Below are 12,628 nucleotides of genomic sequence, written 5' to 3'. Positions count from 1 at the left end.
AGGATTACAGGCCCCTTCTCTAGCACTTGGTTGCACAACTGTTGGCAGCAACAACGGCCTCCAAATGTTTATTGTAGACATCTGTGAGCTTCTTGCACCCATCTGCTGGCAGTTTCTTCCACTGCAGTTCTCTTAAGCTCTGGAATGTTTGCAGGGATCCTTTTCCCAATAGCAGATTTCAGTTCTCTCCAAGGATTTTCAATTGGATTGAGATCAGGATTCATTGCTGGGCAGTTTAAAACAGTTCATTTTCCCTTCATAGTCATTCTTGTGTACTTTTGAGTCATTTTCTTGCCGTAGGATCCATTTTACTCAACTCAAATCTAGTTTTTTTTACACTTGGAAGTACCTTTCCTCTAAACTACTCATTATCCCCTGATGTCATCATTCCTATAACACAATCTAGGCCTCAAAAGACAGCAAAGCAGCAACACAACATTGCGGATTCTCAACCATATTTCACAGTAGGTAAGGTGCACTTTTCTTTATAGGCTTCATTTCCTTGTCTATAATCATGTCAAAAAGTTCTTATTTGGTTTTATCTGTCCATAGAACATTTTACTAGAAGGATTGTGTTTTTTCTTTGCAATGTTTTAGTTCAGTCGCTCTTCTTTATACCTTTCTTTTAGCAGTGGGATGCTCTTTGGACTTAGCCAATACAGCCCTGTTTTGTAGTATGTGATACGGGTTGAACCCATCTCTCAAGAAGTCTCCAGCTCAGCTTGAGGGGCTTTGGCAGAATTTGAATCAGCCTTCGTAGGGTTGTCTGATCAACTTTCCTCCTTCCATCACATCCTAGAAGGTTCTTGTTTGTTCCATAAGTAGCAAAGATCTTGATAACATTTTGCATTGTTGCAAAGTTTTTATTTTGTTATTATTGGGCCCTAAATCAAATATATCAGTCTATACGTATCCAAGCAGTTTATTCCAGGAGATATTTTATATGGTATACTTAATATTCAGGGATGCTAATAATGTTGGCTGCCCTCACTTTTGATTTGCCCTCCATTCTCCCAGGTGGCTTAATGAAAGTATATAGCTAGGGGAACAGAATTCCCTGAGTGCATTGGAAGTTTATCACCAAAAGAGAGGCAGATGGGCCCCATACTTTGATCAAAACGTGCTGAGAACCTTGCATTTTTATGAGGTATGTATAAACAACAGTTGTGCAATTTTATTCAGATATTAAATGTGCATGAGCGCTGAGGCTTGTGCAGGGGCAGATAAGATATATATTTCATTGGGAATCTTCCTGGTGGGTCGTCCACCCCTGGATACATACTGGGCCATCGCTGTGGTTCATTATACACAGGGCCGGCTGCTGTCACTGACATGTAACTAGGGGTAGAAAGCCGTGGATTTTGATGCTGTTTTTGAGACGGCATTCATCTCCCAAAATTCAACAACTAATATGCAGTAGGGGAAATTTACTAAGCATTTCTAATGAGGCGCAGGTCTGTTTATGTATTAGGCACCTCCGTGCCCTTCTTAGAAAGATACCTCAGGTCTGAATTGGTGTACATTTATGGCATAATTTACGCCAGGTTCTGGTGTAAGTTATACATAAATCTGTTGGCCTATGATGACCATGCCCCCTCCCTACAAGCCCTGCCCACCTGCCAGAAAGTGCCAATGCCAGTGCAAAAAAAGCTAGTGGGATTTGTGCAAAAATGTGCAACTGTTTTACACATTAATTCTGGTGTAAAAGCTTTAGTAAATGTCCCCCAGTGTGTTTAACTAGCCTAACTTAGGAGATGCTCACATCACATTTTCAAACATATCCAGGAATAATACAGAAAATGGGATACAACTGTATGCCTGCTATATGCTGTTTTTGATTAATCCATTTTTTTTTAGAATGGTGGTGGATAGATTTTTTTTTGACACTGGCAAATGTAAACTAGGACGATATCTATGTAGTACGTTGAGTTCTGATACTATATCCATGTAGTAAGCTCAATTTTGGTACAGTACAATGTAGTACATCTGGTTTTGTTCTCCTATCTTTGTAAGCTTGTTTCTCATACCTTTATGTATATACTATGCTAGGTTCTAATATCATATCTATGTAGCAAGCTTGATTCTATTGCCATATCCTTCTTCCCATTAGAAACCCTTGCAATCTCAGTCAAGTATGTATGTGGAAGTTGGTAGAGATACCTATCGGTCTAACAAGCTTTGGGCTGACAGCTATCTAAAGTATATGGGCAACAACTTTATCCCGACTCACCAATAGGAGGTGGGAGAACTAAATGTGAGTAAAACCTCATTTCAGTGCTGGCTTACTCAGACTCAGGTTGTTAAGAAACTTCCAGAATAGGATTTATAAATCTGGTACACAATAGTTCATGTATGGCGCTGCCCATATGTCACTGGGTAGAGTAAAGCCTGCTATGGGCACATTCTCCCAATGCATTCTTATTGAAATACACTCATTTAGCATCTACTTAGTGCCCAATAGAGATGAGCGAGTATACTCGCTTAGGCACATTACTCGAGCGAGTAGTGCCTTAGCCGAGTATCTCCCCGCTCGTCTCTAAAGATTCGGGGGCCGGCGCCGGTGACAGGTGAGTTGCGGCGGGAAGCAGGGGGAAGTGGGGGGGAGAGAGAGGGAGAGAGAGATCTCCCCTTCGTTCCACCCCGCTCTCCCCGCCCCCGTATCTTTAGAGACGAGCGGGGAGATACTCGGCTAAGGCACTACTCGCTCATCTCTAGTGCCCAACCTAGTATTTTACCGTGTCCCAAATGGGGCCACTTTGAGTTTTTTTCCAGGGTCATTTTAAAAAATTTTTCTAGGGCCACTTTAAGTTTCCAATCCGCCCCTTTTATTATAGTCTAATTTGTTTACCCACATCACGTACCTTGAGAACTGCAGGTTCAGTATATTATACCATAGAAGCATGACCTAATCCAACATGACCTCTCAGTATGCAAATTATATCTAAATCATGGCAGGCAAGCATCCCGTCTTGAGACACTGGATTCACAAACATGTCGGTGGAAGCTGTTTATAAGAATAATTAATGGAGGTTGTATTCCTTAGAGTCCATGAGATGGAGTTTCCATGTGAATCTACTTCTCAGATTATTAAACAGTCCATATTTGTCTAAAACTGAGAAGAAAGTGTATTCTAGGTTATAATTTGGTTTTGGCTTTTGGAGTCTGGGGAGAATAAACCTCTTGTAAGTGTCTCGTAACTATTTTTAACTGCTTGATTTTAAGAAAATGTTAACAGGCTCCTTAGTTTGGCTCCGTCCAGTCTTGTATCTATTTTAGTGGGAAGAGACACATTGCGTGAAGTGAATAAAATGGACAAGACAAGTCTTGACAAAATACCTCCTTAGTAAATTTTTGCTGGTTATTTATTTTCTGTATACTTTGGATTCCGTGATTTACCCTACATATGAACTGTATACAATGCTTCAATTTTAGATGAAACTGAACTGGAAGTTAGTAGAAGGGAGTGCTCAGCAGGACGGGGCGGGATCGCAGTAGGTATTCTGCAGCGGAATACCCGCAGCAGTTCCTCAAGAATTCTGCTGTGGCCAAAACTGCACTTAAATGGAACAGCTGCATTATTGAACCCCTGTATTGCAACCAGAGATGAGCGAGCACGCTCGGATAAGTCAGTGACTCAAGCGAGCCTCGATCTTCTCGAGTAACTGCATTCTTGTCCGAGATCTCTCTCTCCCCCCGCTACCCCCCAACGCTCCCTGCTCACCCCCGCCGCCCCCCCTGAGCACGCTCGGAAAAGAATACAGTCACTCAAGAAGAGCAAGCCTCACTCGAGTAACTGACTTATCCTAGCGTGCTCGCTCATCTCTAATTGCAACGGTTGGATTCCAGAACGCGATTCAGCAGCATAAATAGATGTCCAATGGAACTAGAATTAGAAAATTCCTGCATATTTGTCTCGGTTTTAACCCTTTCCAATCCACTGTCTGACCTCTGAAGACATTATGATTTAAGGCTGTACAGCTCTGATGTTGGAAGACGTCCGCCGGGGTTCTCTTACTGTATATTGCCAGCCTCTCTGTTGTTGGAACCTATCCATTGTGTCACTTCATGCAGTACTGGCTCTAGCCAGGATTTAGCGCTGTTGTATAACAGCAGAAAAAGAGTAAGCCCCCTAGGAAAACCAGGATACAAATTGGATTGGAAAAGGTTAAATCCCCCCCACATGGCTTATACCATAAATGCTGCAGAATTTCTGCAGCAATTCCACTAGTTGAAATTCCTCAGCATTTCTGCCATGTGAGAAGGCTGCCTTAGGCCTCCTGTCCACGCATGATATAGCATTGTGTTATCCGCGGCGATAATTCGCCTAGGATAACTATGGAAGGCCCAGCCCGATATACATGAGTGGAAAACCGCTGCGATTTGCCTGCGATGAACCTACCATTAATGATAGGTTCATTGTGGAAAATCGCGGTGACTTTAGCCTTCTCCTGCGGCGGAAATCCGCTGCGGGGAAAACACTACGCCCATGGACAGCAGCCCTTAGATTCCCACATCTCCACCTAGATGTAAAACTCATAAAGTGCAACTTGAAACACAAGATGGCTAAGTATGAAATATGGATATAAGGGGTTGTCCAAGATACAGCACGAAAAGGTAGTGGGATTTCTTGCGATGTAAATGCAGCACTTTTGCTAATGAGTTGCACCAGGTATTGCAAGTGAATAGAGCTGCGCGGCAATATCAGACACAGCTTATGCATAAGACAAAAACAGTTTTTTCGAATCTCAGACATCAGCTTTAAATTGCCGTTTAAAAAGAATTCTCCACTTTTTTAATGTTCCTAAAGGAAACCTGTGACCAGGTTCAGGCTGCCCATACCATGGGCATCATATACCTGGTGACAGGTTCACTTTAGCAATATACAAAGATTTAACTGGGGCTTGGAAATGGGATGCCATACCTATGTTCTGTGATCCAATGAGAGCAGTGATATACTGTAGCCCTTCTAGTCGGAGAGAAAAGTTCCAATCAATGTCAAAGTTGTCAGGTGGTTCGCTGACTATATGATGTCTTTAACAACAACGTGGTCTTACCAGGTAAGTGTTACAGAAGGTCTTAAATAGTGATGACCTCTTCTTTAACCATATAATGTACACAATGTAGTTGTCACTTAGCTTCCTTCCCCCGACAAGACACAGGAGGAAAAGTACTATATTGGCAAGCATTGAAGATGTGACTCTCTACCTGGTATATTACTATTATAAGGAATATGATAATATGTTATGTATTCATATTACCATGCAATTCACACAGGGTCCCATAACTGAGGGTGTAATTTTGACAGGTTGCCAAGAGAAAGCAGATTTTCACTTATTATTACACATTACCAATGGACTCGCAATGCCGGGAAGACACTATTGCACCACTCATGAGACAAATATTATAGAGTACTGGATAAAGAATCTGGAATACCATATTTAAAATCTGCAGTTTGTCTTAATTTTTAAATAATTTTCATGTTAAAGTTTTTTTTTGATAACTGAAAAAAATACTAAAAGAATTAGATTTCTAATGGGATACTCCAGATCTTAAAAATGGATGGCTTATCTTTACACATCCACAGCATTATACATATGAGTGTGGCTTTTCCTGGTACTGCAGCTCAGTCTCATTGATTTTAAAGTTCAGAGACCCCCACTGATCAAACATTGATCCCTATTCTAAGGACAATACAATATTGTTAGAGATATGGAACTACGAAGTCAATATGGATTTGACTTGGAGCTAAACCAGGGAGTCTATACCTGGAGTAACAGAAACACATGCCCCAGCAATCATACACATTTAATATCTAAATAACATTGCACAACTGTTGTTTATACTAACTGCATAAAAATGCAAGGGTCTCAGCACATATTTTGATCAAAACACATGGGCCCATCTACCACATCCAATTGTATCTTATTGGATGGGTACGTAGCTCTGAAAGACCTCTCTCTTTGGGCCAAAGGCCTCCAATGGACTCCAGGTAAGCTGTATACCTGGCTTTATACTTTCACTAGCTGATATACCCGGCTTCGCCCGAGTTAATTTGGTACTGGTGTTTATCTGGTGTTCACACGGAAAATCTTATGAAGTCGTGCTTACTTTAGAGATACCGGAAAAACATATGTTCACCATTTTGCATAATTCTCTGCGTTACCCAGGAAACACCACGTGGAGGTAACCATGTGACGTTTACTTTATATAAAATCACATCAGGAAGTGAGAGAATTAGATTACGTACATAAAATTTGGACACTAATTCTTTTGCGCTTAGAATTGAATAATCCAGTTGGGACCCATTAGCTTTTCCTATTTATGACAATCAATGCTCGTGCCAAATTTCCCATTTCTATGACACCGGAAAGTGAAAAAATTACATTCCGCACGTAAAATTTGGACGCTAATTCTTTTGCGCTAGAATTGAATAATCGAGTTGGTACCCATTAACTTTTCCTATTTATGACATAATCAATGCTCGTGCCAAATTTCACGTTTCTATGACACCGAAAAGTGAGAAAATTAGATTCCGTACGTAAAATTTTGGACGCTAATTCTTTTGCGCATAGAATTGAATAATCGAGTTGGGACACATTAACTTTTCCTATTTATGACATAATCAATGCCCGTGCCAAATTTCATGTTTCTATTACATTGGGAAGTGAGAAATTTAGATTATGTACATAAAATTTGGACGCTAATTCTTTTGCACATAGAATTGAATAATGGAGTTGGGACCCTTTAGCGTTTCCTATTTATGACATAATCAATGCTCGTGCGAAATTTCCTGTTTCTATGACATCGGGAAGTGAGAAAATTACATTCCGTACATAAAATTTGGACGCTAATTCTTTTGCACATAGAATTGAATAATGGAGTTGGGACCCATTAGCATTTCCTATTTATGACATAATCAATGCTCCTGCCAAATTTCCCGTTTCTATGACAACGGAAAGTGAAAAAATTACATTCCGCACGTAAAATTTCGATGCCAATTCTTTTGCGCTAGAATTAAATTAATCAAGTTGGGACCCATTAGCTTTTCCTATTTATGACATAATCAATGCTCGGTCCAAATTTCCTGTTTCTATGACATCGGGAAGTGAGAAAATTAGATTCCGTACGTAAAATTTGGACACTAATTCTTTTGCGCATAGAATTGAATAATGGAGTTGGGACCCATTAGTGTTTCCTATTTATGACATAATCAATGCTCGTGCCAAATTTCACGTTTCTATGACACCGGAAAGTGAGATAATTAGATTCCGTACGTAAAATTTGGACGCTAATTTTTTTGCGCATAGAATTGAATAATGGAGTTGGGACCCATTAGCTTTTCCTATTTATGACATAATCAATGCTCGTGCCAAATTTCCCATTTCTATGACACCGGAAAGGGAGAAAATTACATTCCGCACGTAAAATTTGGACGCCAATTCTTTTGCGCATAGAATTGAATAATCGAGTTGGGACCCATTAGCTTTTCCTATTTATGACATAATCAATGCTCGTGCCAAATTTTCCGTTTCTATGACACTGGAAAGTGAGAAAATTAGATTCCGTACGTAAAATTTGGACGCTAATTCTTTTGCACATAGAATTGAATAATCGAGTTGGAACCCATTAGCTTTTCCTATTTATGACATAATCAATGCTCGTGCCAAATTTCCTGTTTCTATGACACCGGAAAGTGAAAAAATTACATTCCGCACGTAAAATTTGGACACTAATTCTTTTGCGCTAGAATTGAATAATGGAGTTGGGACCTATTAACTTTTTCTATTTATGACATAATCAATGCTCTTGCCAAATTTCCCGTTTCTATGACATCAGAAAGTGAGAAAATTACATTCCGCACGTAAAATTTGGACGCTAATTCTTTGGCGCATAGAATTGAATAATCGAGTTGGGACCCATTAGCTTTTCCTACTTATGACATAATCAATGCTCGTGCCAAATTTCACGTTTCTATGACACCGGAAAGTGGGAAAATTACATTCCGCACGTAAAATTTGGACACTAATTCTTTTGCGCTAGAATTGAATAATCGAGTTGGGACCCATTAACTTTTCCTATTTATGACATAATCAATGCTCGGGCCAAATTTCCCGTTTCTATGACATTGGGAAGTGAGTAATTTAGATTATGTACGTTAAATTTCGACGCCAATTCTTTTGCGCTAGAATTGAATAATCGAGTTGGGACCCAATTTCTTTTCCTATTTTGGAGATAATCTATGCTTGCGCCAAATTTCATGTTTCTACAACATTGGGAAGTTGGAGAACTTTTGGCGAGTCAGTGAGTCAGTGAGTCAGTGAGTCAGTGAGTCAGTCAGTGAGTCAGTCAGTCAGTCAGTCAGTCAGTCAGTGAGTGAGGGCTTTCTGCTTTATATATATAGATTACTCCACCTGGGACAGATCAGTGAATGGAGTGCAGGATAAAAATGAGGGAAGTCACTGCCCCACCAATGCAACGCACACAAAAGATAAAAGACAGCATTTTCAAAAAATAAATTAAATGTGAAGGTAAGCCATGGCTGCAATAATTAGGGCTCATTCAAATATATGTATTTTGTCCATATTATGTTCGCATTTTTAAAACAAACTGCATAGAACACTATTGGTTTCCATTGGTGTATTCTGACATGCGCTTCAAAAGATTGCAGCATGTCCTAATTTGATCCACATCGTTCCAAAATCACCTATCCATGTCTATGGGAGCTTTAAAAATACACATTGAGGCCCTTTTTCACCCGAGAGTTATTTTAACGCAGAGTAGGCGCGTCAAAAAATTGCATCTAGAAGAACCAATGGTTTCCTATGGATTGTTATAGATGAACAATTTTCTGACGTGTGTCAAAAAATAGAACACCGATATTTCACTCCGTCAAAAGATATCTAGGCGCTGCTAAACAACGACAGGTTGAGGCATTTCAAAGTAATTTACGTTGTTCTGGCGGCTGAGGGATTTGGGGTCGTGGTCTTCAATGCACTGGAAGATGCCTCAGCCAGCCATGTAAAATAGCCAAGACATGGTCGCAGCTATTCTTTGTTCACGTGATTTTTAGCTCCAAAACCCATGATTTTTTAGCGCGACTTTCGGAGCGATAAAATGATGTTGGTGTGAAGGAGGCCTCAATACACATGTAACGTGCCCAAAGAGAGATATCTTCTAGAACTAGGTACTCGCACAATAATCAAAATATGCATTTCGATCAAAATATACGATAAGAGCCTTGCACTTATTATAAGTTAGTATAAACAACAGTTGTGCAATTTTATTCAGCTATTTAGGCTGAATTCACATGGGCAAATATCATGCGGGTTTTCACGCCCGGCCAATACACACTGCCCCTGTGATGCATTGGTTTACCATGCATCAGTGCACATGGGCGTATTTCCGAGGCATAAAAGCACCCAGGCCGGCGGCGTCTGCATAGACTCCTATGGGAGCCAATGACAGCTGCCGGAGAAGGGATGTGGGAGGGAGTTTAGCAGCGTGACTGCTAAACTCTCACCCCCGTCCCTGCTCCTCTCTGTGCCCTGCCGGCTGTTTGCAATGCAAGAGGGTGGACAGGTTGGAGCTAAGCTAAGCTCCACCCCTGGCTCACCTCCTCTCATTGCTGGCTGTGACAAGGGGCAGAGAAGGGGCAGGAGCTTAGCACACTAGCTCCCACCCCATCTCGCCTCCTCCCCTTGCCGAGAGACGGCGAGGAAGGGGGGAAAGGGGAGACAGCTTAGCAGAGCTAAACTGTCTACTCCCACCGAACGGCATTGTAGGCTCGGCGTATATGCACCGGCTCAGGGCAGTCTGAACGGGCACACAAATGTTATATTTGTGCACTTGTTCACATGTTTTTTACGTTGCTGGCAGGCAAACGTAGAAACACTGACGCCCGTGTGAATCCAGCCCAAATTTGTATGAGTGCTGAGGCTTGTGTTTCTGTTACTGTAATTGTTGCAGCCCTGGCTTTCGTGCATCTTAGCATCGAGTTTACTTGTTGGATGTAGTGACTTTTTTTTTTGTATGCTATTCCTGGAGTCTTCAATATTGACGACACAGACAAGGAGTTCCCAAATACTGTACCAAGTCAGTAGGCAGGAATTGTGATTAAATAGAGCAAGGGACCAGGCAGGTGGAGTTCAGTTGTAAGGGAGATCAGACAGCTCAGGAGAAGCAGCAGACAAGGGAGCGAGGTTAGAAAGACAAGCCATAATTGTAAGGAACATGATAAAACACACAGAAGCAGACTGGAACTCAATGGAGTGATATGGAAAGGACCCCATTATATGCGCTTGGGGGGTCAATGGAATTGGCTGGAGTCAGGGGAATGTAAGAGATTGGGAGCTGGCGCATGTGTGTCTCAGCAGAAGAATGGCACAATGCAGGCAGCGAGTGGCAGCCAGGAAGTGAATGCAGATGTAGATAGACCATCCATGTGTAAGTCCCAGAGAATCCCTTAAGGCTGGGTTCACACAGGGCGGATTTGCTGCTTTTTTGCCGCTGTTTGCCGTTGCATATCCGCACTGCGGCAAAACCGCTGCGTTTGCAGTGCAATGCAGCACAAATGTGTTTGGGCAAAAAGCTGTTCTCACAGGACGGATTTTTTCCGCACAGCCGCAGTGCGGAAATGCAATTGCGGCACGGTTTTTCAAGACGCAACATGTCCATTCTTCTGTCTTTTCCGCAGCGCTTTTTTGTCCATAGACCTCTATGGACGCAGCAAAATCCGCACCAAAATACGCTACAAAAAGTAAAAAAGCACTGCGGAAAAAAACACTTGCGGATTTTTCCGCAAGAAAATCCGCAAGAAAATCCACAAGCCCAAATTAACCTTTGAAGTGGTTTTGCCACAGAAGCAGTTCTTCCGCGCCAAAACCACAACAGGAAAACCGCAGCTAATCCGCCCTGTGTGAACCCAGCCTTAGGGCACTCAGCTTAAGGGTATGTTCAAACCGTAATGTGTAGGAAACCCCTGGGAAGAACATGCCGAACCATCCCCTGCAGGGTTTGAACCCCCTATTCCAGTGCTAAAAGACATTCTCTCCAGTCTAACCACATGTCATAGGAGTTTACCAAACTATAACAGTGTTGTCTTTCCTTTCTCTCCTCGGAACAACGGAATGTCTTATCATTTATTCATAGAACGCTGTGTAGCTTGAAGAGGCCAAAGCACAAGCTAATGATACCAAATGGCACGCATCCTGTCACCATTCAACTGGAAATGGGGAAAAAATCCAGCAAGATTCCCAGAAGCATTCTTCTCCCAAGAAATGTATCAAGCTACAAGTCATCCTTAAGACGATCATCCAATGGGCTCTCGCTTGTAATCGGAAGAACAGCGCGCAGTGGGGCCTCTGAAAGCGATAAAACCCAGCTGTCTCTCAGCGGAACTTCCTTTCTCCAGATGTAACTCATCATCGCAACTTGTGAGAGGAGAGGAAAATTGCTTAAACCGAAAGTGTTTTTACAAAATGAGCATAAAATATCTAAAGAATGCCTTTCACATAAACACAGATTACTTGCACAGTGGAGCTCAGACAGTGAGTTTCCCAATGCACTTTGATGTTCGCTACATTGTATTAATATAAAGACAGCAGAAAGGTGTTAAGAGATAGGAGCACTGCTGCCTCGCTACTGTAAATCGACCAAAAAGCTTGGAATTGAGAGGCCCTTTTATAATACAGACTGGTATATATGTACGAGGGCTATGGGAGCCCCTGTGATCGCATTTTATTACAATTGTTCAGATGTAACTGCTCCTTTTAAGAAATGTGTGTCTCTAGGTTGCTGGGTTGACTGGAGTAATGGTGCAGATTTGTAACCAGTGGAAGTACTGGTGGAAGACTACGTGTGTGCAGGAGTCTATAGAAGATTCTGCACTTACAGGCTGTGTGTTGTGACGCAGCAAGAATTTATCCAGGCAGAAGGGCTGAGCTAAAAGGCTACAAGCTGATGAGTATCTGGAGCAGGACCAGGGGCGTAACTATAGGGGATGCGGTTGCACTCGGGCCCAGGAGACTTAAGGGGTCCATAAGGCTTCTCCTCTCCATATAGGAAGCCCAGAACTATGAATAAAGCATTATAGTTGGGGGCCCTGATACAGGTTTTGCATGGGGGCCCAGGAGCTTCAAGTTTTGCCTCTGAGCAGGACTTGCCCGTTTGCTGAAGGTGGTGAAATAGAAGCTCCCTACGAGAAGCCGATTCAAGAGAGTGGGAGAATAGATCGCTAACAGCAAAAGTGCACCATTCATCCAGAAAATCCAGCAATGGATGAAAAGCCCCGAAGTGACTGCTGGGTGAAACCTGTACATGGAAAAGTTTACTGATTGGTGTTTCGTTGGCCTGTTTAATAAAGCCTGAAAGCTGTTGCCTTGCCCTGCCTCTGTGCACCCCAACTATCTTGCCCACCGATGTTTGTGTGTAATACAGTTATTAGATACTATTGATTTCAGTATGTTCGTTTACCAGAGCGTATTTTTTCACGTGATGAACAATTGCGTGAAAAAACATGTGGCATACCTTATCTTGGTGTGTGTTTATGCGCCAAATCAGTGCGATTCAGTGCATTCTATTTAGGCCTGTACACACACTGCATATTTACGTGAGTAAAAAGACCGCGGAT

General features: G+C 42.0%; 1 long non-coding RNA gene across 1 annotated transcript; it reads left to right on the top strand.

Moving 5' to 3' along the window:
- The first annotated feature begins 228 nt into the window (after positions 1–228).
- LOC136631315 (uncharacterized) lies at positions 229–12,379 on the top strand. The gene is made up of 3 exons (XR_010793001.1): positions 229–468; positions 1,018–1,147; positions 11,149–12,379. It is a non-coding gene; the product is annotated as an uncharacterized lncRNA (long non-coding RNA).
- Positions 12,380–12,628: the final 249 nt, after the last annotated feature.

Source organism: Eleutherodactylus coqui, chromosome 6, assembly GCF_035609145.1.
Source record: "Eleutherodactylus coqui strain aEleCoq1 chromosome 6, aEleCoq1.hap1, whole genome shotgun sequence".
NCBI classification, from domain to species: domain Eukaryota; kingdom Metazoa; phylum Chordata; class Amphibia; order Anura; family Eleutherodactylidae; genus Eleutherodactylus; species Eleutherodactylus coqui.
The sequence above is the reverse complement of the archived record's forward strand: the minus strand, read 5'-3'. Positions and strand labels throughout refer to the sequence as shown.